This window comes from Oncorhynchus clarkii, chromosome 26, assembly GCF_045791955.1.
Source record: "Oncorhynchus clarkii lewisi isolate Uvic-CL-2024 chromosome 26, UVic_Ocla_1.0, whole genome shotgun sequence".
In the NCBI taxonomy this organism is placed as follows: domain Eukaryota; kingdom Metazoa; phylum Chordata; class Actinopteri; order Salmoniformes; family Salmonidae; genus Oncorhynchus; species Oncorhynchus clarkii.
Genome location: NC_092172.1, coordinates 7,742,288 through 7,767,847, shown reverse-complemented (window position 1 = coordinate 7,767,847; position 25,560 = coordinate 7,742,288). Strand labels below are relative to the sequence as shown.

The 25,560-nt window shown below is 41.6% G+C and overlaps 1 protein-coding gene across 5 annotated transcripts in view; it reads left to right on the top strand.

Annotated features, from left to right (window-relative positions):
• The window catches only part of LOC139385015 (diacylglycerol kinase zeta-like), a 124,968-nt gene that overhangs the window by 11,133 nt on the left and 88,275 nt on the right, over positions 1-25,560 (top strand). The gene's annotated exons all lie outside the window — the stretch shown is intronic.

Sequence of the window (25,560 nt, the reverse complement as noted above, 5' to 3'; positions counted from 1 at the left end):
GTAGAAACAGTCGAGGATTGATTTAGTAAGAGTGAGTGATTTATTTCCATTGCCAGTGGAATAGTCGAGCTTGATTAGGAAACTCGGATCATCTCCTCTGCTCTCTGAGAAGGTGTGCGACTCGTTCTCCTCATTAACACAATCGCAGTCACGTGGTGGTGTCACAATGTGTCCCCATGGTCATAACACACATCGAGAGACAACGCCAACGTCAAATCCCAAAATGTCACCTGCCAGTCGCGGTGACCTTGCACCAGATTCAATGACAACATTCATCCTGTTGTCTTACTACTACTCTGTCATGCACATCTATCTCTGGTATGCCGTCCGCTGTTCTTTTACTTTTCGGCTCGTAACCCACAAGTGGCTAGGGCCAGTGATACTTCGAGGCCTTGCACCCTCCGAGCAGAACAGGACGAGAATGTTACACATCTCTCTCACCCAGAGGTTATTTTTAAACCTAATTAGCTGCTCCCCCCCCCCCCCCGCCTTCCCTGAAAGCCTTCAAAGCACAATCACAAGATGAAAAGATGAAAGATTTCCAGAGATGAAGTTTGGGCTAGTCTGAGCCAGGGCGCTGAGACCTGTGTGATGGAGTTTAGATGCGTGTTGTTCCACTGAGACCTGGGTCCACAGACTGTCGGCTGGTGATGACAGAGGGAGATGTGACTCAGATCAATCAGTCACAATGGCACTTGCCACAGCACCGTCCTCTCTAACCGAGTCACCGCTCATCTTAGTTCATCTTAGCGCTCATGCTGACGACACACAATATTTTCTTTGATGCAAGTTAGATAATGAGGAAACAACGAGAATGAATAGCTTGGTACTGTATCGCTGTTTGCAAATGAACAGAGGCGTCTTTGACGACGTGTTGCTGGCGGATGCTGATCTAAGATGAGCCTTTGTGTAGAGATAGGGTTTGAGGGCCGAGATAACGGTCATGCCAGCCATGCTGTCCACGCTGTTTTTAAGATCCGTGTCGGAAGTGAAGTCGGCACTGACACGAGACGTGCCTGGCAATGACGTCATTAAAACGAGACGCCTGATATGCCTCCCCGTTGCTGAGAGCACTTACAGTACTCCTGACGTTATGGTGCATTAGCTAATGAGCTGTTGGGTACTATCCTAGTTCAATCAGGTAATCGAAATGTTAAAGAAATGCCAGACTCAACGAAAGAGCCCAGTTTAGTAAGTTGATGTAACCAAATATGGACATATTCAATCGTATCAGAGTACATCTTTGATTGCAGCAGCGTGCAAAGCAACGTTCTGACCACTAATGACCTTCATCATGATCAGAGTGCTGTTAAACATTTTCTTGTGCTCTACCTTTGCGAGATACCAATGCCGAGCGCCACAGACAGTGAGTCGGAATTCTGTTTTAGTCATCTTTCTGTGTTTCTCTCTCTCTCTCTCTCTCTCTCTCTCTCTCTTTCTCTCTCTCTCTGGCTGTGTTTTGTTTGTTTTTTCCCCTTGTTATGTTTAAGTGTGTTTATCTCTGTGGCCCTGAGTAAACACATGCTGCCTGTCGGCTGTGATGGCGCAAAACAGAGAGCAGCCGTTGGTGGTCTCTCGCCTCTTTAACTCAGTGGAATTTTAATGAGCTAGAGCTGGAGGGGACCTCTTAGCCATCCACCCCCCCCCCCCCCCCGTTCTCCTCCCTCTTCTCTAAAGGAGAAATCTCACCGTGAAGTCGACAGACACGAAGGCCCATTTTTCTAACGAGGCGCTATGGTGTCAGAAACTGGATTATTTATTTGTCCTTTCTGAAGCAAAAGGAAGTGCGACATCAGTAGCTCATGTGTCTACTGTAATTGAACTTAACCAAGGTAATTCATTAATTTGGGACCATTTCTGTGGACAGAAATATAGGTTTTGGTTATGTGTCAGAACCTGGCTGCCTGGGTTAGGGCTCTACTACAGGTCACAAGTCAGAACCTTTTACAACCTTTCACCCTTTACAATTCCCAACGCATGGTTTGCCCACTTTGCTAGAGAGAGGCCCCGACTCTCAGAAGGAATGATTATGGAAAGGAGAGCGGCGGAGAAGAGACATAGACATTAAGAATAGAATAACATTTTATAAGGAGGCTATTTTAGTTCTGCTTCAGCCTCTGATAAGGAATTGCTGATGATGTGTTTATAGGACAGTAGCCGTATGGTTTGTGGAAGCAGGCGAGTGAGAACACTTCTTTCCTTTTGTTAAGAGGCACTGACATTTTTGTCAACATGGATTTCCAAGTCATAAGGATGTGGAGATGGTGAATGAAGGACAAAGGAGGAATCGAGAAGGATTTATAAGACGATAACGATGGCCCACATGATCTCCAGTTCAGTCTTCTTACAGAGCTGACGTACTTAGTCTAAGCCTGGTGGGAAATAGCCAGAAAAGCCTAGAAATCATAGTGGCAAAAGGCCCTGTGAAATGCTTTCATGGGATTCACAATAGATCAAATAATGATCTAATCAGGTCCAACAATAGAGACGTGTTAACTCTATTGGAGGCATATTCACGTGTCTTACTTGCTTAAAACTTCTTAGGGCTGAAATCCCGTTAACGGGATTGATATGTCAACAGCCAATGAAAGTCCAAATTCAAAACAACAGAAATCTCATAATTAAAATTCCTCAAACATACATGTATCTTACACAATTTTAAAGGTACTCTTGTTGTTAATCCCACCACAGTGTCCGATTTCAAATAGGCTTTACAGCGAAAGCACCACAAACGATTATGTTAGGTCAGAGCCAAGTCACAAAAACACACACAGCTATTTTTCCAGCCAAAGAGTGGAGTCACAAAAAGCAGAAATAGAGAGAGAATTAATCACTAACCTTTTATGATCTTCATCAGATGACACTCATAGGACTTCATGTTACACAATACATGTATGTTTTGTTCGGTAATGTTCATATTTATTTAAAAAAATCTCAGTATACATTGGGCGCGTTATGTTCAAATCATACACCCCCCCCCCCCCCCCCCTTCCTCTTTCCGGAGAGGTGTTTATCTCTGACGCCGTGGAGAAGACCGGTGGCTGAACCGATTCCGACCACATATCCTGAGAGAGCTATGTTTCTGTGAAACAGAGAATGTTACAAATTTAGTCTACCTTGTTGTCAAGAGACTGGACATTGGTGAGTAGTATACTCAGGAGCGGTGAGCGATGTGCACGTCTACGGAGTCTGACCAGAAGGCCGCTCCATCTGCCCCGTCTACAGCGCCGTTGTTTTTGGTTGGCTACTGGGATCAGATCCATTGGCCTTGTCATTTCAATTGACTGATTTCCTTTATATGAACTGTAACTCAGTGAAATTGTTGCGTGTTGCGTTTTATATTTTTGTTCAGTGCGTAATATTGTAATATTGCGATTCCCCCATCACATTTAGCTATGAGAATGGTTAGCTACGATGGCCTGATGAGATGTTTTTTTTATTATAAAACACTTGTCATGTGGAAATTGTTACCCGATTTTCATTCATCCACCATCCACATTGGATAAGCAAAGATCTGTCTTATACTTTCCCTTAGCCTTTGGCTGTAATCAATTAACCGAGAATGCCACTGATTGCCTGACACCTCTAGTAGAGAAAATCAATCGCATGGTGTGTTGACTCAATCTATCTGTAAACAGAGAGAAACAGGCTCTAAGGATCCATCTGTGCATCAACTATTTCCCTGGTAACCGAAGAGATGCTGGATCAGAGCCAGAGCCTGCTCACAGGGGATCAACACCACAACACCAATGAAGGTTTATATTATTCTGCCTGCTTCAGGGGTTTTCCTTCTCAGATGGAACACCAGGAATAACCATATATGGACAGTGCATTCAGAAAATATTCAAACCACTTGACTTTTTCTACATTTTGTTACGTTGCAGCCTTATTCTAAAATACAGTGCCTTGCGAAAGTATTCGGCCACCTTGAACTTTGCGACCTTTTGCCACATTTCAAGCTTCAAACATAAAGATATAAAACTGTATTTTTTTGTGAAGAATCAACAACAAGTGGGACACAATCATGATGTGGAACGACATTTATTGGATATTTCAAACTTTTTTAACAAATCAAAAACTGAAATATTGGGCGTGCAAAATTATTCAGCCCCTTTACTTTCAGTGCAGCAAACTCTCTCCAGAAGTTCAGGGAGGATCTCTGAATGATCCAATGTTGACCTAAATGACTAATGATGATAAATACAATCCACCTGTGTGTAATCAAGTCTCCGTATAAATGCACCTGCACTGTGATAGTCTCAGAGGTCCGTTAAAAGCGCAGAGAGCATCATGAAGAACAAGGAACACACCAGGCAGGTTCGAGATACTGTTGTGAAGAAGTTTAAAGCCGGATTTGGATACAAAAAGATTTCCCAAGCTTTAAACATCCCAAGGAGCACTGTGCAAGCGATAATATTGAAATGGAAGGAGTATCAGACCACTGCAAATCTACCAAGACCTGGCCGTCCCTCTAAACTTTCAGCTCATACAAGGAGAAGACTGATCAGAAATGCAGCCAAGAGGCCCATGATCACTCTGGATGAACTGCAGAGCTGAGGTGGGAGACTCTGTCCATAGGACAACAATCAGTCGTATATTGCACAAATCTGGCCTTTTATGGAAGAGTGGCAAGAAGAAAGCCATTTCTTAAAGATATCCATAAAAAGTGTCGTTTAAAGTTTGCCACAAGCCACCTGGGAGACACACCAAACATGTGGAAGAAGGTGCTCTGGTCAGATGAAACCAAAATTGAACTTTTTGGCAACAATGCAAAATGTTATGTTTGGCGTAAAAGCAACACAGCTCATCACCCTGAACACACCATCCCCACTGTAAAACATGGTGGTGGCAGCATCATGGTTTGGGCCTGCTTTTCTTCAGCAGGGACAGGGAAGATGGTTAAAATTGATGGGAAGATGGATGGAGCCAAAGACAGGACCATTCTGGAAGAAAACCTGATGGAGTCTGCAAAAGACCTGAGACTGGGACGGAGATTTGTCTTCCAACAAGACAATGATCCAAAACATAAAGCAAAATCTACAATGGAATGGTTCAAAAATAAACATATCCAGGTGTTAGAATGGCCAAGTCAAAGTCCAGACCTGAATTCAATCGAGAATCTGTGGAAAGAACTGAAAACTGCTGTTCACAAATGCTCTCCATCCAACCTCACTGAGCTCGAGCTGTTTTGCAAGGAGGAATGGGAAAAATGTTCAGTCTCTCGATGTGCAAAACTGATAGAGACATACCGCAAGCGACTTACATCCCGACTAGTCTCCCTGTCGCTGCCACTGAAAAACATCCCCACAGTTTTTGATGGTCTGAGAGTCCTTTAGCCCGCTTGGAGGTGGCCAAAAGGCACCTGTCAGTGCCTTTTTACTGAGGAGTGGCTTCCGTCTATCCACGATACCATAAAGGCCTGATTGGTGGAGTGCTACAGAGATGGTTGTCCTTCTGCAAGGTTCTCCCATCTCCACAGAGGAACTCTGGAGCTCTGTCAGAGTGACCATCCGGTTCTTGGTCACCTCCCTGACTAAGGCCCTTCTCCGCCAATTGTTCAGTTTGGCTGGGAGGCCAGCTCTAGGAAGCGTCTTGATGGTTCCAAACTTCTTCCATTTAAGATTGATGGACGCCACTGTGTTCTTGGGGACTTTCAATGCTGCAGAAATGTGTTGGTGCCTTGATACGATCCTGTCTCTGAGCTCTACGGACAATGCCTTCGACCTCATAGCTTGGTTTTTGCTCTGACATGCATTGTCAACTGTGGGACCTTATGTAGACAGGTGTGTGCCTTACCAATTCATGTGAAACCAATTGAATTTACGACAGGTGGACTCCAATCAAGTTGTACAAACATCTCAAGGGTGATCAATGGAAACAGGATACATCTGAGATCAATTTCGAGTCTCGGAGCAAAGGGTCTGAGTACTTATCTAAATAAGGTATTTCTGGGGTTTGTTTCTGCTAATATTCTACAAACCTGTTTTTTCTTTGTCATTATGGGCTATTGCATGTGGATTGATGAGGATAAAGTTTTATTTAATCAATTTTAAAATAAGACAAACGTAACAAAATGTGGAAAAGGGGAAGGGGTCTGAATACTTTCCGAATGCACTGTATTATTGAATCAATATTCACTGTGTTTTAATTTGTCTATATGGGCCAACATAGTGCATTCATCACTCTCCAGGAAAGAGCCATTGTAGGGCTATCGCATGTCTGGAGGCTGAGCGTCTGAGCCACCATTGATGTTGTGGCTGATTTGTCTTGATGGTTTTCAGTGGCCTCAGGGAATGTGATCTGCCTGCGGTCGACCCTTTGGTCGACCCCTTTGCCCTGTTGATATTGGCACAAGGCTGTCAGGCTGGTGCCTACTGCTATTGTTTTTTCCAAAACTCTTTTTTTTAACCTTCAAATATCACACTGTGACGCATTTACAGCCAATATACAAAATGCATTTGAAGCAATGTTATAAACCCATTTTAAAAGTCAAACCTTAAACCGTTTATTTCTGGGATTGTTCCAGACCCATGGCCCTTGATGGTGCCCAACAGTACAACATATGGTGGCCTATATACAGTATGAGCTCTTGTTTAATAAGCTGCTGATTTAAATGGAGTGATCTGATTGGGATCACAGGAGGCCAACCTCTCAGGCCAGTGATGAAACCCCGTCTAGAAGACCCGAGAGTTTGAGGGCTTTGAGGTCAACGAGGAGTCTCAACATTTTAAAAGCAAGATTAGGATGATCTCTGTGTTGGCCAAAGGTCCCAAAACACTTGTGATGTACCTGTACAACACCTGACTGTCTTGAACAAAAATACTTTCCAGACCAATCCTCATTGTGCATTTGGGCCTAGTACAATTCTGCACAACTACCACCACCAGCAACCAGTAGAAACTCTATACAAGAAAATGAGGTCACATTCGCCCTGCCTGACAGGGGGTTGTGACGGAAGAGCATCACCATGTCCAGAGATGCAGCTAGAAAGGGAAAGAGGAGCAGAAGATGATTTTTTAGCAGGCAAAGATGAGACCGGGAACGCTTGGAGCGGTGTCCTCCTAACACATGCGAAGGGTCTCAGCCCATCTGCCAGAGCTGCATCTGCTCTCTCTGAGGGCCGGGGTGGCACAGACATCTCTCTACATAACTGCAGCCCTCCTCCTCCTTATTTCCTCTCTCTCTACTCAAGCTCATTTTACCTTAGCCAAGCGGAGTCTCCATCTGCCTTCTTCCATACGTTTCAAAAACAACAGACCCTGTTTAGAAGACAGTTTAGTGATAGTTTTGCAACTTTGGGAAAAGCCCAAATAACCAGTATCTTAAGTTCAGCACTAGCTTCATATTTCAATTATTTGACAGATTTATAAAGCCGCCTTGGTAATTATTACTGACTCCGGAAAGTCTTTCAAATCTCTGCTATAGCAACTTCTGTAGTGCCTGTGTATAACCGTTAATTACTAAATTACTAAAAAGTCAAATGTATCTTGTAGGCCCAATGCAGACGTTTTTTTCTCTCTCGGTATCAAATCATTTCTGGGTAACAATTAAGTAACCTACTGTGATCCCTTTCAATTAAAATTGTTTAAAAAAAGAAGCACAAATATTGTCACGGCAAAAAAATTCTCGAGGACTGTCTGAGAGTGGTCTGCGTTGGGAGGCCAAACAAAAAAAACTAGCTATTATTGGCAGAGAGGTTTGGAACTCTTTTTTTAATGACATTTTAGTCATTTAACAGACGCCCCTATCCATTTAGCCTACTTTATCCCTACTGTACATCCCGGTACACAATCAATACAGCAGTTTTGCAGTCATTAACGGCTCCTGTAAGTCGCTCTGGATAGGGGCATCTGCTAAATGTGTCAAATGTAAAAATGTTATAAAATTAAAAAAATCCAAACCTCTCTGCCAATAACAGCTAGTTTTTTGTTTTGGCCTTCCTACACAGACCACTCTCAGACAGTCCTCGAGAAATTTTTGCTTGAGAAATTGCTCTTTGTTTGCTAAGATGATAATTTGGTTTGTTTTTGACATTTTTAATTGAAAGTAATCACAGTAGGGTACTTAATTGCTACCTAGAAAGGATTTGATATTGAGATGAAAACGGCTGCATTGGGGCTTATAAGATACATATATTTGACATTTTAGTCATTTAGCATACGCTCTTATCCAGAGCGACTTTACAGTGAGTGCTTAAATGTTCATACTTTTAAATGTTTTATTTATATTAGATACAACATCTCTACATTCTGTGGGTCTTCAATTTTTTCATTAAACAGGTAGTTTGGATCCTTCCAGCCATGTGTAAATCAAGCCTTAGTTTTGTGTAACAGTAGCTTGATGCTGGCTTGATGTTTCACTATCCGGACAGGTCATATGTTATTGGATTAGCTCTGTGCTGTCTTTCCTTGGTTCTGCAATGTAACGGCCTGGACCCAATATACTGATGAGTCAGAGGCTGATATAAGGAGTAGAACATGTTACATGGTTTTCAAGAACTCCTTCACCAATTGATTTGACCTTATCCAACCTGAATTAAACTGTTCTGACAATTTGTTTAGGGTCAACCTGTCAGGGAAAAAGAAACCAGGAATGAATACCCTTGAGGGATTTGTAAGTGATTTTATGTAGGTCAAGGGACTATACACCTGCGAGCATCTCATTTTGCTGTTAACTCTGCCTGTCTTTCACTTGTACACTACCGGTCTAAAGTTTTAGAACACCTACTCATTCAAGGGTTTTTCTTTATTTTACTGTTTTCTACATTGTGGAATAATAGTGAAGACATCACAACGATGAAATAACACATCATGTAGTAACCAAAAAAGTGTTAATCAAATCAGAATGTATTTGAGATGCTTCAAATAGCCACCCTTTGCCTTGATGACAGCTTTGCACACTTGGCATTCTCTCAACCAGCTTCATGAGGTAGATACCTGGAATGCATTTCAATTAACATGTGTGCCTTGTTAAGTTATTTTGTGGAATTTATTTCCTTCTTAATGCGTTTGAGCCAATCAGTTGTGTTTTGACAAGGTAGGGGTGGTATACAGAAGATAGCCCTATTTGGTAAAATACCAAGTCCTTATTATGGCAAGAACAGCTCAAATAAGCAAAGAGAAACAACAATTCATCATTACTTTAAGACATGAAGGTCAATCAATCTGGAAAATGGCAAACATTTTGAGCGTTTCTTCAAATGCAGTTTCAAAACCCATCAAGCGCTATGATGAAACTGGCTCATGAGGACCGCCACAGGAATGGAAGACCCAGAGTTACCACTGCTGCAGTGGATATGCTCATTAGAGTTACCAGAGTCAGAAATGGCAGCCCAAATAACTGCTTCACAGAGTTCAAGTAACCGACACATCTCAACATCAACTGTTCAGAGGAGACTGCGTGAATCAGGCCTTCATGGTCGATTTGCTGCAAAAAAACACGGCTAAAGGACACCAATAAGAAGAAGAGACTTGCTTGGGACAAAAAACACGAGCAATAAACATTAAACTGGTGGAAATTTGTCCCTTGGTCTGATGAGTTCAAATTTGAGATTTTTGGTTCCAACCGCCGTGTCTTTGTGAGACGGTGTGGGTGAACAGATAACCTCCATGTGTATTTCCCACCATGGAGCATGGAGGAGGAGGTGTTGTGGTGTGTTTGCTGGGGACACTGTCTGTGATTTATATAGAATTCAAGGCAGATTTCACCTGCATGGCTACCACAGCATTCTGCAGCGATACGCCATCCCATCTGGTTTTGGCTTAGTGGGACTATCATTTGTTTTTCAGCAGGACAATGATCCAACACACCTCCAGGCTGTGTGAGGGCTATTTGACCAAGAAGGAGAGTGATGGAGTGCTGCATCAGGTGTCCTGGCCTCCACAATCACCTGACCTCAAACCAATTGAGATGGTTTGGGATGAGTTGGACTGCAGAGTGAAGGAAAAGTGAAGGAAAAGCCTATCAGCCTAGTGACTGATAGGCTGTCATTTTAACAGTCTCCCCAACAGTGACTACCACGGCATTAGCTTGACATAGTCTGCAGTGGATGTCATTAAGTTGTCACTAAGTGCTGGCTTGACTCATCTGCTATTCATTTGTAGCCTTGCCATTACTGGAGAGCTCAGCTTCAGATTGGTGTACAGTAAGTTAGCTAGTAGTCATTCCTGGTATGCTGATTTAGCTGCAAACAGATTCATAGCCTGGCTAACCAGACTGAATGCTGCCCTCAACCATGTACAATGGTGAGAGTAGCATTCAGTCAAGTCTAACCAGGCTAACACAAGTAGCCTTGGCCTCATTAATTTCTGTCCTAATTATTTGTGCCCTCTCAGTGAAACCTCAACGCCAACTCTGCTGCTAAAAACAGCCCAGGGTACAGCCATTCACACCAATCCTCCCTCTCTGCCCATGGCCCAATCTCTCTGGCTGCACTCTAAGGTGACTTCTCCCAGGGATTCACAGGATATTAATGCTCAGAACCCTCCTGCCTCTCCATCTAACACCTGATGAGGACACCACCATTCCCCCGTTGTTCAGGTCTAATCCTGGTAATGCCAGTGTAAAGAAGCCACTACATACAGGGTGCATCAGCACCATGGTTGGCATCGTGGCGAGGCGAGACACAGAAAGAGTAGTCACTACAGTTCAGACTGGATACCAAGTAGCCTGTGTCGGGTTTGTTGAGGCTGTTCAGTAGTAGTCAAATAAAAAGCCAAAGTGTCATTAAGCCATACTAAATAAGGCTTTTTACCGTGGGTCATATTCTTAACTTGTGTTTGGTGTTCTCTTTGAGCTTCATATCAATGTAAAACACGGTGTCATAGCTTATTTTTAGGGAACACGTGTCCAATAATACATATTTGATAATGGTCTAGTTTTAGTTTCTGAATGTATTCCAGGCGCTGAAAGGAGACCGTTTTTTAATATGCTTCTGTTATCTGAATAACATTTGAAGGTATCTATATTTTCTACTCAAAATGTCATCAGTTGTGGAAACTGAAATGGAAATGCTTTTGAAATTAAGCTAAAAGAGCTAGTAACAGTGTCTTTCAGATAGCTGTTTCCTATCTCGTAAAGCAGCATGGTACATCTTTGTATTCTCTCACCCGTTTGGCTGCCTGTCCTGTTGTAAATCTTCAAGATAAGGGATATGTGTTGTTGTGTAACAGTTAAGAGGTTTAAAAATAGCTTATAAATGGCCCGAGCTTTAAAACCTAAACCAGCATGAAAGATCAAGGATGGACTGGAAATGTACTTAGTGTCTTGTTTTCTACACTTAGTTGAGGGCTTAATTTATTACCTGAAGGGGCCTCTGTGACAATACATTAGCAGCATAACAGTGTTCTTTCCTAAAAAATATAGTCTACTGTATGCTATTACGCAGGGTTTTCACATCAGATGGCTAGAGTTGGTGATCACAGTGATACTGGCAAAAGATGAGTCTTCTGTTCTAGTGCTGAAGTAACACCACTGTAACTGTATATGAGTCCTGCTGTGGTTTACAATCCCTTTCACAGTATTGATCCGTAGCTCAATCCTCAGGCAACTGTGGATGACTGGAGGTGGGTGAGAGGTGAAGGGGATGGGAGGGAGGAAGGGATGTATCTGCTGTTCCAGTATCTCAGAGCAGCTTTAGCAGTAGGCAGGGGGCTCAAGGAGCACACTGACCTGAGAACTGCAGGACGTCTTTTTTTTTTTTTTTTTTTTTTTTTTTTTTTTTTTTTACCTTTATTTAACTAGGCAAGTCAGTTAAGAACAAATTCTTATTTTCAATGACGGCCTAGGAACAGTGGGTTAACTGCCTGTTCAGGGGCAGAACGACAGATTTGACCTTGTCAGCTCGGGGATTCGAACTTGCAACCTTTCGGTTGCTAGTCCAACGCTCTAACCACCAGGCTACCCTGCCGCTCTCATTGTGGAAGTTTTGTCACAAGGGGTGTGTGTGTGTGTGTGTGTGTGTGTGTGTGTGTGTGTGTGTGTGTGTGTGTGTGTGTGTGTGTGTGTGTGTGTGTGTGTGTGTGTGTGTGTGTGAGACACAATATTTCAAAGTTGTTCGGGGGGGGGGATTAATGTTATATTTTCAAATATTCCCCCCTCATCACTGATACTGTACCTGTCCTAAAGAGGAATAGCGGCAAATTTTGACAATTTGTCTATGTTCCTAAACCCCTTGTTGTACAATCGGCCAAAGTGTGCACCTCTATCACTCATGAGGTAGACTACATCACAGGGTTATACAGCCTCCCACTCACTGCAGAGCTAGATAGAACTTTGTGGAATAACACAGGTCTACGACAAATATAAACATTCTGTCAAAGCAAGAATACTACATTTGTGAAGTTCAATCGATTATGAAATATGGCATATACATTTTTATGTGATAAATTTGGGTCACAATTTCACATTTTCTGAGATGTCTACCAAGCAAGAAGGAAACAGCAGCCATATCATGCTAAAACAGACACGAGGGGGGCTCCTCATAAACACAACACACTGGCAGTTTTCAAAATGGCCTACATCATACTCTAGCATATCATACAACACGCATTTTCCTATATAGTCAGAAGCATCATCAGTCGTCTGTAGTAGGCTATTTCATTTCTCTCTTTCAATGCTCTTGAGACCAAGCAGAAAAGTCTGTTTTTAAAGACGCCAACGTAGCCAAACAAATCCATTAGAAGACAGTTGTCGATCTGATCAGAAACACTGTGCTCACAACCCTTTTTATCTCCTGAATTATGTTGCTGGTGTATTTTGTTAGGATTTTGGAATATATTGCGCAATTGGTTTTTACCAGGCGCGAGTCATTTTAGATAAGAACATCAGCCTACCTTTGTCATGTCAACCATCCAAAAATAATTCCATGTGTCCTCCTTTTGTCTTTATAATCTTTCACATAGCCTATTCCATGATCTGGGGTAATCCAATGAGCAATACTGCAGCTTTTGATTACAGTGATCATGAAGTATGCTACACATAATCAATACACAACTTTCAAGGAGGTAGGGCATTTGATGCAAACACAGGCTGTAAGAATACTTTTCCATTTGATCAAATTTACCTTCATTATCACATTCTCTTGCTCGCTCCGAGGAAAGCAATTTGGCCCTGGCTTGCAAACTAAATCCTCTGCATCATTTTGTAAGTGATTCTCATTATTCTACCAATTAAAACATATACCTGCAGGCTAATAATGCATGTAATAATAGCATATTTGATCTACCCCAATGAAAACTTGGGACAGTCAGCATAAATCGCATTTCGATAGATGCCTTCATCACTACCCAGGCTATCTATTACTGTATATCTGCAACAGAAATTAATTTACAAGGATATGTTCGCTGTCAGCTGGCTACTGTAGGAAAGTTACAATCTGATGAAACGTGTTCCATAAATGAGCCTTATAGCCCAGCCCGTATGTGTCATCCTCTGAAGTGGATGCTATGTTGCACTCTCACTAGTCTTTCCCTCTTATTTTAGTAGATGTATTTTTCTGTGAAGATCACACCGTGCAGCGAGGGATGTAGCCTACAGTCAGAGAGAGACAATGTTCATCGGCAGGTGAAATTATGTCCAATGGGGTTGCAAGGTAAAAGTGGGAGGTTCCTTTCCTCCTTGCTTGGCAGAGGTCTCAGAGAAGGAAAATTGGGAACCCGCGATCCCAAATTTATCACATCAAATATTTATGCCATATCTCACGATCGAATTTAGTATTTTAGCTGTGACAGAAATGTATATTTAGTCGTAGATTTGTGTTGTGGCCTGTATTACCCTGTGATGTAGATCTCGTTCTAGGTCTACCTCGCTCTCCCTGCAGCGAGGTGCGTACTTTGACAGTCCAACAACGAGTCAGTTTTTTTTTTTCTTTGAAATTTGCCATTATTCCCCTTTAAGTACAGTATATAGCCTAGTGGTTAAAGCGTTGGGCCAGGAACCGAAAGGTTGCTGGATCAAATCCCCAGGCTGACAAGGTAAAATTCTGCCGTTCTGCCCCTGAGCAAGGCAGTTAACTCACTGTTCCCCGGGTGCCGAAGACGTGAATGTTGATTTAAAAATATATATATTTTTACCCTTTTATTTAACTCGGCAAGTCCATTAACTTCTTGACTCTACTTGAGACGCATATGTCTCAAGTAGGCACCTGGAAATGCAAATGCGCTACGCTAAATGCTAAATGTACTCGTTAAAACTCAAACCTTGATCAAAATTCACAAGCAGGGTATTGAATTAAAGCTACACTCGTTGTGAACCTAGCCAACAAGTCAGATTTTTAAAATGCTTTTCGGCGAAAGCATGAGAAGCTATTATCTGATAGCATGCACCACCTGAAAATGCCTGAATGCGACGTAAACAAAGACTCTGCTTATCCGACGCAGCACAAAACGCAGAAATAAAATATAAAACATTCATTACCTTTGACGAGCTTCTTTCTTGGCACTCCTATATGCCCCATAAACATCACTATTGGGTCTTTTTTTCGTTTAAATCGGTCCATATATACCCAAAATAGCTTTCTATGGAAGCTGTGTCATTCAGAAAAAAACATCGTTTTTAAACGCTGCGTAATTTTTTTAAATTAAAAAAGTCGACGATAAACTTTCACAAAACACTTCGAAATCCTTTTGTAATCCAACTTTAGGTATTAGTAAACGTTTATAATCTATCAAAATGATTACAGGGCGATGTATATTCAATAGCTCCTCGTTTGCAAATCAATGGCTGCCAATGTCCACATTAACAACATCCGGGTGGAGACTGGAAGAAACGGAAGCCAGATAGATGGATTTTCCAACAAAAAATTCAATTGAAAATGACGACAATGGCGACATCGTGTGGAATTTGTATGAATTGCATGCAGGTCGATATTAAATTTTGTCCTCTTTTAACAACCCATGGAAGTGACTTATGGAAATTATTTTTAGCTTTCAGAGAGCAGTTTTTCTTGCGTTTTTCAATGAAACACACGATCTGTTATAGTCACAGCCGTGATTTAACCAGTTTTAGAAACTTCAGAGTGTTTTCTATCCACACATACTAATCATATGCATATACTATATTCCTGGCATGAGTAGCAGGACGCTGAAAAGTTGCGCGATTTTTAACAGAATGTTCGAAAAAGGAGGGGGTAGAAGTAAGAGGTTGAATGTTCGAAAAAGGAGGGGGTAGAAGTAAGAGGTTAAGAACAAATTCTTATTTTCAATGATGGCCAAGTAACAGTGGGTTAACTGCCTTGTTCAGGGGCATAACAACAGATTGCTTTACCTTGTCAGCTCGGGGATTCGATCCTGCAACCTTTCGGTTACTAGTCCAACGCTCTAACCACTAGGCTACCTGCCTACCTGCTGATTTTAAGGCAGCCCCCCACACTTCTCTGATTCAGAGGGTTTGGGTTAAATGCAGAAGACACATTTCAGTTGAATACATTCAGTCGGACAACTGACTAGGTACCCCCCTTTCCCTTTTTATATACCCTGAAAACATACTGCTCTCACAGTGAGAACAGTAGGCTTGGCCATTAGCCAATACATCAACATATACTTTAAACCAGGACTGAAGTCTCCTCCAACAGATTAGACTGATAAACCTGTCTGGCTAGAGGTTATACAACCGGAGAGCCATGCTATGCTACTCTACAGTATCACTTGTACAATCTTGAATCTATGATAAACCGATTTTCGTCTAGGGGCCAACAAATTACAAGCCATGTTAAGCACACAATGAATACATTTTCTGTGTTTTTGCTAAACAGTGATCATTGTTATCGTCATCAATTGTCCTGTCTGTGAACAGGCTCTGAGCAGGAACAGCAAGAACTCTGACACCCACTGGCACTATTGTTCGGAGTGGGCCAATAAGGAAACAATGGGAACTCTGTGATAATCAATGTGGACGGTACGGATACAGGTATCTCATTGATATCCAGCTACAGTTTCATTACTGTATAACTGTTAGAAAATACTTAGCTATATTCAGTTCTACAGCATTGGCCTTACTCAGCTATTGATCATAAGAACATACAGAGGAACCACCTACCTACCTACATGATGATGATGATGATGATGATGATATTACAACACATGTCCTCAGACAATCATCTGACCCTCCACCTTTACACGCCACACTGTTCTTCTCCGCATGCTGTAGCTGGCAGAGATGACAGTACCTTCCCTAGCAGGGACACGCATCTCATTCGCACCTCTGTTCAACCCACCAGGTCTCTGTCCCTGTCACAATTATTCCCGGCCACTTCCACATACTGTGCTCCAATTTCTGTCATTTATTATGACTTGTTTGCTTGTAATTGCCTATAATGCACCTATAAAATGAATGTTATTCACACTGCAGCCTTAACAGGGCAGATAGTGTCTCTTTCAGAGGAGAATAGACCTAGAGGTGTGACAGCGGGTCCATGTGCTTAATGTCATACAGCCTAGTAGCCCTGACTCTAGTCGGGGCCTCACAGTAGAATTTGGAACTTGAACTCCTCTGACAATGCTTTCCATTGTTCAACAGAACACTCTCCCGACCACACACAGAGGCTCTGTCCTTCCGTTCTTCAGAGATTATTTGTGCACCTTGTCTCTAGAACATCATGTGCACCGGCTTACGGGGAGCTGAACTGCTGATGTTCTCCTGCATTAAGGGCAGAGAGAGGAATCATTGGGTGAGTAGACAGTGTGCTTCCCAATAGTTTTTTTGGGGGGATACGGAAACCACTATCCTTCCTGATGTGTGTTCGCATAGCTGATCCCCTCCACTCCTCCCAGTCCTGTGTGTTCTGGTTTATTTGGGAACATCTTGTAGCATTGGGACCAAGCCTGGCTGCATGTCCCACTGGATGACAGTGTTCAGGTGCCAGGGCGCATGTGTCTGCGGACAGCGAGGGGCCTGGAGGGGAGAAAGAGGGACCCATCTGAGGACAGACAGAAATAGAACCAGTTTTATCTTTAGTTCCCTCACTGACGTGACAGATGTGACAAAGCATGCCCATAGCCATTTTATGCATCATTCTAGCCACGCAGCAGCCGTATCAACTGTAACCCAACATTGTGGTTTCACCTAGAAAATGTGTCAGTTGAGCTGCTGGTTACCTTTATGGGCAATTTTACTGGTTTATTACAATGAAATAGTGGGCTATGAAATAAGAGTGAATGTAATTGCTAATGATGACAAAACCATCCATATTTCATTAAATATTTCAGACATGTCCATACATGTTGGCTTTGTGTAGCTTACTACTACTGGGTTTCACTGTGTTCCTCATCACTAATGCAGGTTGAGCCCTGCTTCAGCATGAAGTCCACCCTCTCCCAGTTTCAGGGGCTGTTGACAGGAAAAGGGTCACCCAGCATGGGTTCCTGTCCTCTCACCACAGGATTTCCTCCGGTACCAATGCAAAGGTCAAAATTTGTCATTGCGAGGCTGTCCTTTTTTACAGATGTCCCTAACAATGACCCCAGCCTCAGCACAGACTTGAGTCTTACACTTCTTGTTGTTTTTCTTAATTATATTGCTATATTCACAGAGATTCTTTAGAAACCCTACCGAAAACGGTGAGTAATTCCGCCCATTGTCAGTAATGATAGGGGTCTGGGGTTAGAGGCACTCTGAGCACTATTTACATTGATTGAGTTAGGTCATTCCCCACCCTCATTAGGAAAATATACAGTAGTTGCAGTTTCCTGTAATTCTGTTACTTCCTGTTCTGCTACTAATTAACTGGTTAGTTGATGCAAATCCAAGTTGTGATGTCAGAAGATTGCTTTAGGAAAAGATGCCCCCTGTATTGTATCTAGCATAGACGTTTCCCACTCCATACCCAACCATCATGTAGAGGGAGGAAGCAGAACGGCCAGTGTTGATGAGGAAGTAAAAAAATGGCAACATCTATTGCCGTTATTACCAAAGCATCGAGAAACCGCTTTCGTGCTAGTGTGTCATCAATGAGCCTCTGCCTAAACAATGTACTTTCCAGACTGAGAAATATATTACATGTATTGGATAATGCAAACGGGACAGCAGAATAATAGCATTCATTTCATCAAATACTTGAGATTATGAATTGTTATAACACTACGCAGTAAAACATGAAACAAAATTGCAGCCAATATGGTAATCCATCAGTGTTCAGTGCACAGGTGAACTGGCAGGTGTGTCTGTCTGTCCTGTCTGTCCTGTCCTGTCCATCAGTGAGACCTTCTTTTGGTAGTGAGCAGGTTAGTTTTCTGTCTGTGTAATATGATACAGCATGCCAACACTACCAGGCCAGACCGATAGAGAGCCTAGAGATAGCATAGTGAGGATAAAATTAGCTCAAATAAACCCGCGGTGAGTGATTCTATTTTGGAACCGAATCAATTACCACTTAAAAGTTATGGATTCGTAATGGCATGTCATCGCTCTGGGAATCATGGGGTTACATTTTAAGGAAATGTCTTCCAAAGTTTTTATTTACATTTTATTGACTGTCTTGTTCTGTTAGCGCTAATACAATACTGTAGCCTGAAGGAAAAATGCAACCCTATTGGATAGAAATAACTGGTTAGATAACCAGACAGTCTCCAACTCTTCAATCATGTCTCGTCTCTATCTGCCTAGAGCAATATTAGTCAGGGCAGTCCCATGTCTGCTCTTTAAATAGACAGATCATATGGTGGGTGGCCTCACAATGAATCAAAGGTGCTTATAAGCACATTTCTACTTTATCACTTTTTGTGTGTTTTTATTGCTCATTACTGAAGGTTTCTGTACATGCATGATAAACAAGCATTGTGTGTCTCATTTTGTAACACCAATCAGATGAATCATTTTAATAGGCTTAAGAGATTGTATTAGTTCTATAAAACCAATCAAATGAGGGTTTTCATTGTTAAACAAGACCTCATGATGTTTATTTATTTACCTCAACAATTGAGACTGTAATACTTGGGCCTGGTAGAGCTCGGCGCCAAACCCAGGATGGAAAGGAGACTCGCAAAGGACTCTAAATAGGCCAGGCAGGGAAGAAATATCATGTTGCCTGTTTGGGAGGTCAGAGTGCTTCGTGGAGCAGGAAAGACCGACACAGTTAGGAGCCTCTACAACACGCCTCCATGCCATCTCCCTGGGGCCTTCTGGCTCTTAGGGGCCTCTGTATCTATAATGGACATCAGCAGATGACTGGCCCCATTCCTCTTGTGTTTCTGTATGAGACACCCTGTGTTCCTCTTGTACAGACCCAGCATCCTCTATCTCAGGGTTCTCCGACCCTGTTCCTGGAGAGCAACCCTCCTAATTAGGTGCACTAGATTAGGGTTGGACTGAAAACGTCCAGGACGGTAGCTCTACAGGAACAAGGCTGGGAGAAACCTGTTCTAGCTATCCTCATCATCTTCTATCATAGTCCATACCAATAGAAATCCGCAAGGGCTTCATTTTACCACTAGGTGTCATATTTGACTCATGCTTATCTTTACCTAAGCATTAGAATGTGTAATGTTTTGTCTATAATACTGAACCAGGAAATATACAGAGCTGTGAAAGTATTTCCCATCTTTCTATTTTTCCCTACTTTTGCATATTTGTTTTATACTGAATGTTATCAGATGTTCAACCAAAACCTAATATTAGATAAAGGGAACCCAAGTGAACAAATAACACAACAATTGCATACTTGTTTCATTTATTTCATAAACAAAGTCATGCATCTCCCAATGCCCCCATGTGAAAAAGTAATTGCCCCCTTACACTCAGTAACTGGTTGTGCCACCTTTGGCTGCAACGACTCCAAACGCTTCTTGTAGTTGTTGATCAGTCTCTCACGTCTCTGTGGAGGAATTTTGGCCCACTCTTCCATGCAGCACTGCTGTAACTCAACAACGTTTCTGGGTTTTCAAGCATGAACTGCTCGCTTCAAGTCCTGACACAACATCTCAATTGGGATTAGGTCAGGACTTTGACTAGGCCACATTAGCCTATGTCACAACAGAAATACATGTTGAGTCTTGGTGGATATTAAACTGTAGACGACACATCCCAGCTTGATGTCTCTGTGACCATCGTACAGGATGCAGTACACGTGTCTTCACATGCTTACAGTACTTGACCCCCAGATCATACACACAACCGTTGGGGTTGATGTTTGCTTCCTCACAACATAAGTAGATTGATTGCTGATAGAGAAACATGTTGCTGGTTTCTGAGAATAATTTCAATAGTTTTTTCCATATATGGCCTGAGTGCTGGTGTTAGTTACAGTAATCGTACAGTGAAACATTGTGGTTAATGTGTCATAAAGGCCGGCAGGGGTCTTAGAGGACTGTACTTCCTCTCAACACACTCTCTCATCTCAGACAGGAAGTTATGTAGCTACGGTTAAACCAACACAACACCAAGGCTGTGTAAAGCAGACCAAAAACATTTTTCAGGACTTACAGCAGGCAGATCAGTCATAACTTTGAATGCTGGATATTTCTGCAGACTGACTGCAGTGCAGTAAACAACTGATACTTCCTCCTATAGAACATCATGAAAAGTCAACTTTAATAGTTTCTGTTGGGTGCTTCCCCTGCCATGAGGAACATTGGTGTCTTCTTTTCCTCATAGCATACAATGCTGTTCCCACCTGGGAAAGATTTTACATGTATATCATGTGACGTATTGATAAGCTACGTAATGTTGTTAGGTTGGAATGCAATATCCACATATTAACGTCTCCTGAAGGATTGTTATTGACCAAATAGTTGTTTTTAGTTTTTGCATTTTTATAATGCTGCAGACAGTCCATTTAGTTATGTTGTCTTTGAGTCTTAAAGGATATTTCTGCTATTGCTACAGTGTTATGAGGCTTGTGTTAAGGAAATGCCCAATCAATTATTACTCTAGTCTAGGTGCTGTCTGGCAGTAAATATCCTCTTTGTTTTCTCACAGCTGTTTCTATGCCCCCCCACACCCCTCTGAGATATGATTTTAACCCCTTGCAGAGTGGAAATCTTTCTGGTAGTAGGAACTGTTACAAGCCTCTGTTACTCATCAAAGCCCTGGGCCAGGGCACTGTCACAGCTGGTGCGTGTAATCACTCTCCCTTGTAGCAGTGGGAGTCAGGTTAGATCTTCAATCCAATCAGAGCTCACTCTGAAAGGGCAGGCCTGGCATCACCCTTTTCTCTCTCGATCGCTCTCTGAGGCTGGAGGGACTGTAGCAGAGAGGTAGAGACCGAGTTTAGGCTAACGTTGGCTACATTGAAAACGCAGAACTAAGCCTTGCTTTGAAGTTTAAAATTGATGGACCACATAGAACGGCTTCTACATGTGAATGTGCAAAAAGGCATATAAAAATGTATGACTTGGTATGCACTATGCAGGGTTGGTTGATTGGTTTTATTTTCCAGTTTAAAAAAACAACATTATACACAGTACAACAATAATGGTTCTTTATAATTATTGGGATATCTGCCTACAGTACATCGTCAACACCCTCCCTCCCTCCCCCACCCCGTCTACCCAGGCCTCGGTGGTAGCTACTTGTTTGTGTGGTGAGTCATGCCTACCTACGCCAGCCTCCATCACACTCTATACAGACCTGGGGTCACCAAGTCTGTTCCTCCTCCGTGTTCAAGGCCGCCTGTGCTGCTGTGAGTGACTCACTGCCTCTCTCCACTCCTTCCATTAAGAAGGTTATGGCCTAAAAACATATATTAGACCCTGGATACACATTTCAGCAAATTGCAAACTGCAGGTGGATAGGGGACTGGTTTTGTGTTTCCATGACAACATATTTAAGTGACATCACAGCATCGATCGGACATAGTGGGCTTCTGAAAGACTCTGATCTCCAGTTACAGAAGAATCAGAAGGTGAGAGCATTTGGACGATGATGTTGTTATGGAACTTTGTGAAGACTGGAGCTCCTAGAGTTACAGTGCCTTCAGAAAGTATTCATACTCCTTGACTCTTCCACATTTTGTTGTGTTGCAGACTGAATTCAGAATGGATTAAATATATATATATATATATATATATATATATATATATATATATTCCACCCATCTACACACCGCAATGACAAAGTGAAAGCATGTTTTTAGACATTTTTGCAAATGTATTGAAAATGAAATAAATAAATAGTTTTCACACCCCTGAGTCAATACTTTTGTAGAAGCACCTTTGACAGTCTCTTAAGAGCTTTCCACACCTAGATTGTGTAACATTTGCCCATTATTCTTTAAAACACTCTTCAAGCTCTGTTAAATTGGTTGTTGATCATTTCTAGACAACCACCTTCAGGTCTTGCCATACATTTTCAAGTAGATTTATGTCAAAACTGTAACTCAGCCACTCCGGGACATTCTATAAGGGCACAAGGCGAGACCCAGATGCAGAAACTGGAGGCAGATGGTTAGAGTCCAAGATGTTTATTAACAATCCAAAAGGGAGAGACAGGAAACACAGGGATAAAGAAACCAGGGAAAATAAGTGACACCTGGAGGGGGTGGAGACAATCACAACGACAGGTGAAACAGATCAGGGTGTGACACATTCAGTGCCTTCTTGGTAAGTGCAGATTTGGCCTTGCGTTTTAGGTTATTGTCCTGCTAAAAGCTGAATTCAGCTCCCAGTGTGGTGGAAAGCAAACTGAAGCAGGTTTTCCTCTAAGATTTTGCCTGTCCTTGGCTCCATTCCATTTCTTTTTTATCCTGAAAAACTCCCCTGTTCTTAATGATTACAAGCATACCCATAACATGATCCAGCCACCATTGTGCTTGAAAATATGGAGAGTGTTACTCAGTAATATGTGTTTTTAATTTTAATTTAACCAGGAAGGTCTCATTGAGATTTAAAATCTATTTTTCAAGAGCGTCCTGGCCAAGATAGGCAGCACCAAGTCATTACAAAAATTACAGACAAACAACATGAAAAACGACAAGTAATCTAGTAAAAACCATAGAATTCACAAGAGTATAACAAAATCAAAACAGCAAATTAAAATCATTGACAGGTCAGGGAATCAGTCTCAAGATCATTCATCAGTGATTTAAAAAATACCAATCGGGACAAGTTCTTCCAGTTTAAAAGTATTTTAAGGTGTTCCAAGACGATGGCGCAGAGTACATAAAAGCCCTTTTACCAAATTCAGTTCGGACATTTGGAACAGTTAGCCGGATAAAGTCCAGCGAACGAAGAGAGTACCCACCACATTTCTGAACAATAAAAATGCCCAAATAAAAGTATATCAGTGCCTGAGCCTACGAGTGTCTAGAGAAGGCCAGCCAACCCTGGTATACAAAGTGCAGTGGTGCGCAAGGGTTTTGCAGATTAAAATAAATCTCAAAGTGCCATGGTAAAGGGTGCCAATTGATCTCAAACACTGAGCGGAACCATTCATATTTAAAATATCCCCATAGTCTAGTAAAGGCATAAATGTAGCTGATACTAGCCTCCTTCTGGCTTCAAAAGAAAAACAGGCCTTATTCCTAAAATAAAATACCAATTTCAACTTCAATTTTTTTGAAAGTTGTTGAATATGTAATTTAAAAGAGAGGCTGTCATGAATTAAAATTCTAAGATATTTATGAGGTTACAACCTCAATCTCCTTGCTCTGACGGGTAGAAATAGGTGAAAGGTTCAGAGGTCTATTTCTTGCTTTAGAAAACACCATTAGTTTAGTTTTATCAGTATTGAGGATAAGCTTCAATTGACACCAGGAATCTTGAATAGTATAAAAAGCAGTTTGCAAATTTTGGAAAGCTTTTATAAGAGACGAGGCACAACAGTAAATAACAGTATCATCAGCAGAAAAATGAAGTTTCGTATTTTGGACATTTTTGTCTAAATCATTTATATAAATAGTGAATAAGAGAGGACCAAGTACAGAGCCTTGAGGCACACCATTGAAGACAGACAATTTAACCTCTCTAGGGTAGGTGGGACACAAGCGTCCCATCTGGCCAACATCCAGTGAGATTGCAGAGCGCCAAATTCAATTACAGAAATACTCATTATAAAAATTCAGAAAACAAAACATATTTTACATAGGTTTAAAGATTAACTTCTTGTTAAACCAACCACAGTGTCATATTTATAAAATGCTTTTCGGCGAAAGCATACCTAGCCCAGAACATACCTAGCCCAGTTGACAAATTATTACAAACAGTAACCAGCCAAGCAGAAGCATTACAAAACTCAGAAATAGAGATAAAAGTAATCCCTTACCTTTGATGATCATCATATGGTGGCAATCAGAAGACATTCAGTTACTCAATAAACGTTCCTTTTGTTCGATGAAGTCTCTCTATATCAAAAAACCTCTGTTTTGTTAGCGCGTTTTCTTTAGTAATCCACAGGCTCAAACGCAGTCGAAAACAATCAGACAAAAAAATCCAAATTGTATCTGCAAAGTTCATAGAAACATGTCAAACGATGTTTATATTCAATTGTCAGGTTGTTGTTTTTTAGCCTAAATGATCTATAATATTTCAACCGGACAATAACGTCGTCAATATAAAAGGTAAACAAGAAATGCACATGCACATGAAAAAGCTCTGCGGCACGGTAGGGTCCACTTGTTCAGACTGGTCTTACTCCCTCATTTATAAGAATACAAGCCAAACTATTTCTAAAGACTGTTGACATCTAGTGGAAGGCATAGGAACTGCAAATGGAGTCCTAAGTCAATGGATACTGTAATGGCATTGAATAGAAAACTAGAAAACCAACAAAAAAACCTACTTCCTGAATGGATTTTTCTCAGGTTTTCGCCTGCTAAATCAGTTCTGTTATACTCACAGACACTATTTTAACAGTTTTGGAAACTTTAGAGTGTTTTCTATCCAAATCTACCAGTTATATACATATCATATCTTCTGGGCCCGAGGGCTTATGTCTGTTAACTTCTCTAGGGTAGTTTTGGATGAAAAGCATGCCCAAATTAAACGGCCGTTTAATTTGGGCATGCTTTTCATCCAAAACTACCCTAGAGAAGTTAACAGACATAAGCCCTTCAAATTGATAGCACTGAGTTCTATCAGACAGATAGTTAGCAAACCATACAACTGCATGCTCTGAGAGACCTACACTCGACAATCTCTGCCTTAGTATAGCATGATCAACTGTATCAAAAGCCTTAGATCAATAAAAAGTGAGACACAGTGCTGTTTTTTGTCAAGGGCTTCAGTGAAATCATTTAAAACCTTCATGGATGCTGTAATTTTGCTATGCTTCTTCCTGAAGCCTGGATGGTACATTGATAAAATAGAGTTAGTAAATAAAAACTATTAAGGGTTTCAAGTATTTTCACCAGGGCTGACTGCTTTGAGATTGGCCTATAATTATTTATTATTAAAAGAGTTGGATATCCCCCTTTTTAAATGTGGTAGGACAAATGCTGATTTCCAGATTTTTGGAATTTCATTACATTCCAGGGTTAGATTGAACAGATATGTAAGTGGTTCAGCTATGAAATCAGCTGGCAGATTTAAAAAGCAGGGATCCAAAAGATCAGGACCCGTAGGCTTTCTCTGATCTAAGGATTTCAGGGCTTTATGTACCTGCTGCACTGAGAAAGGCAAAAAGCTAAAAGTT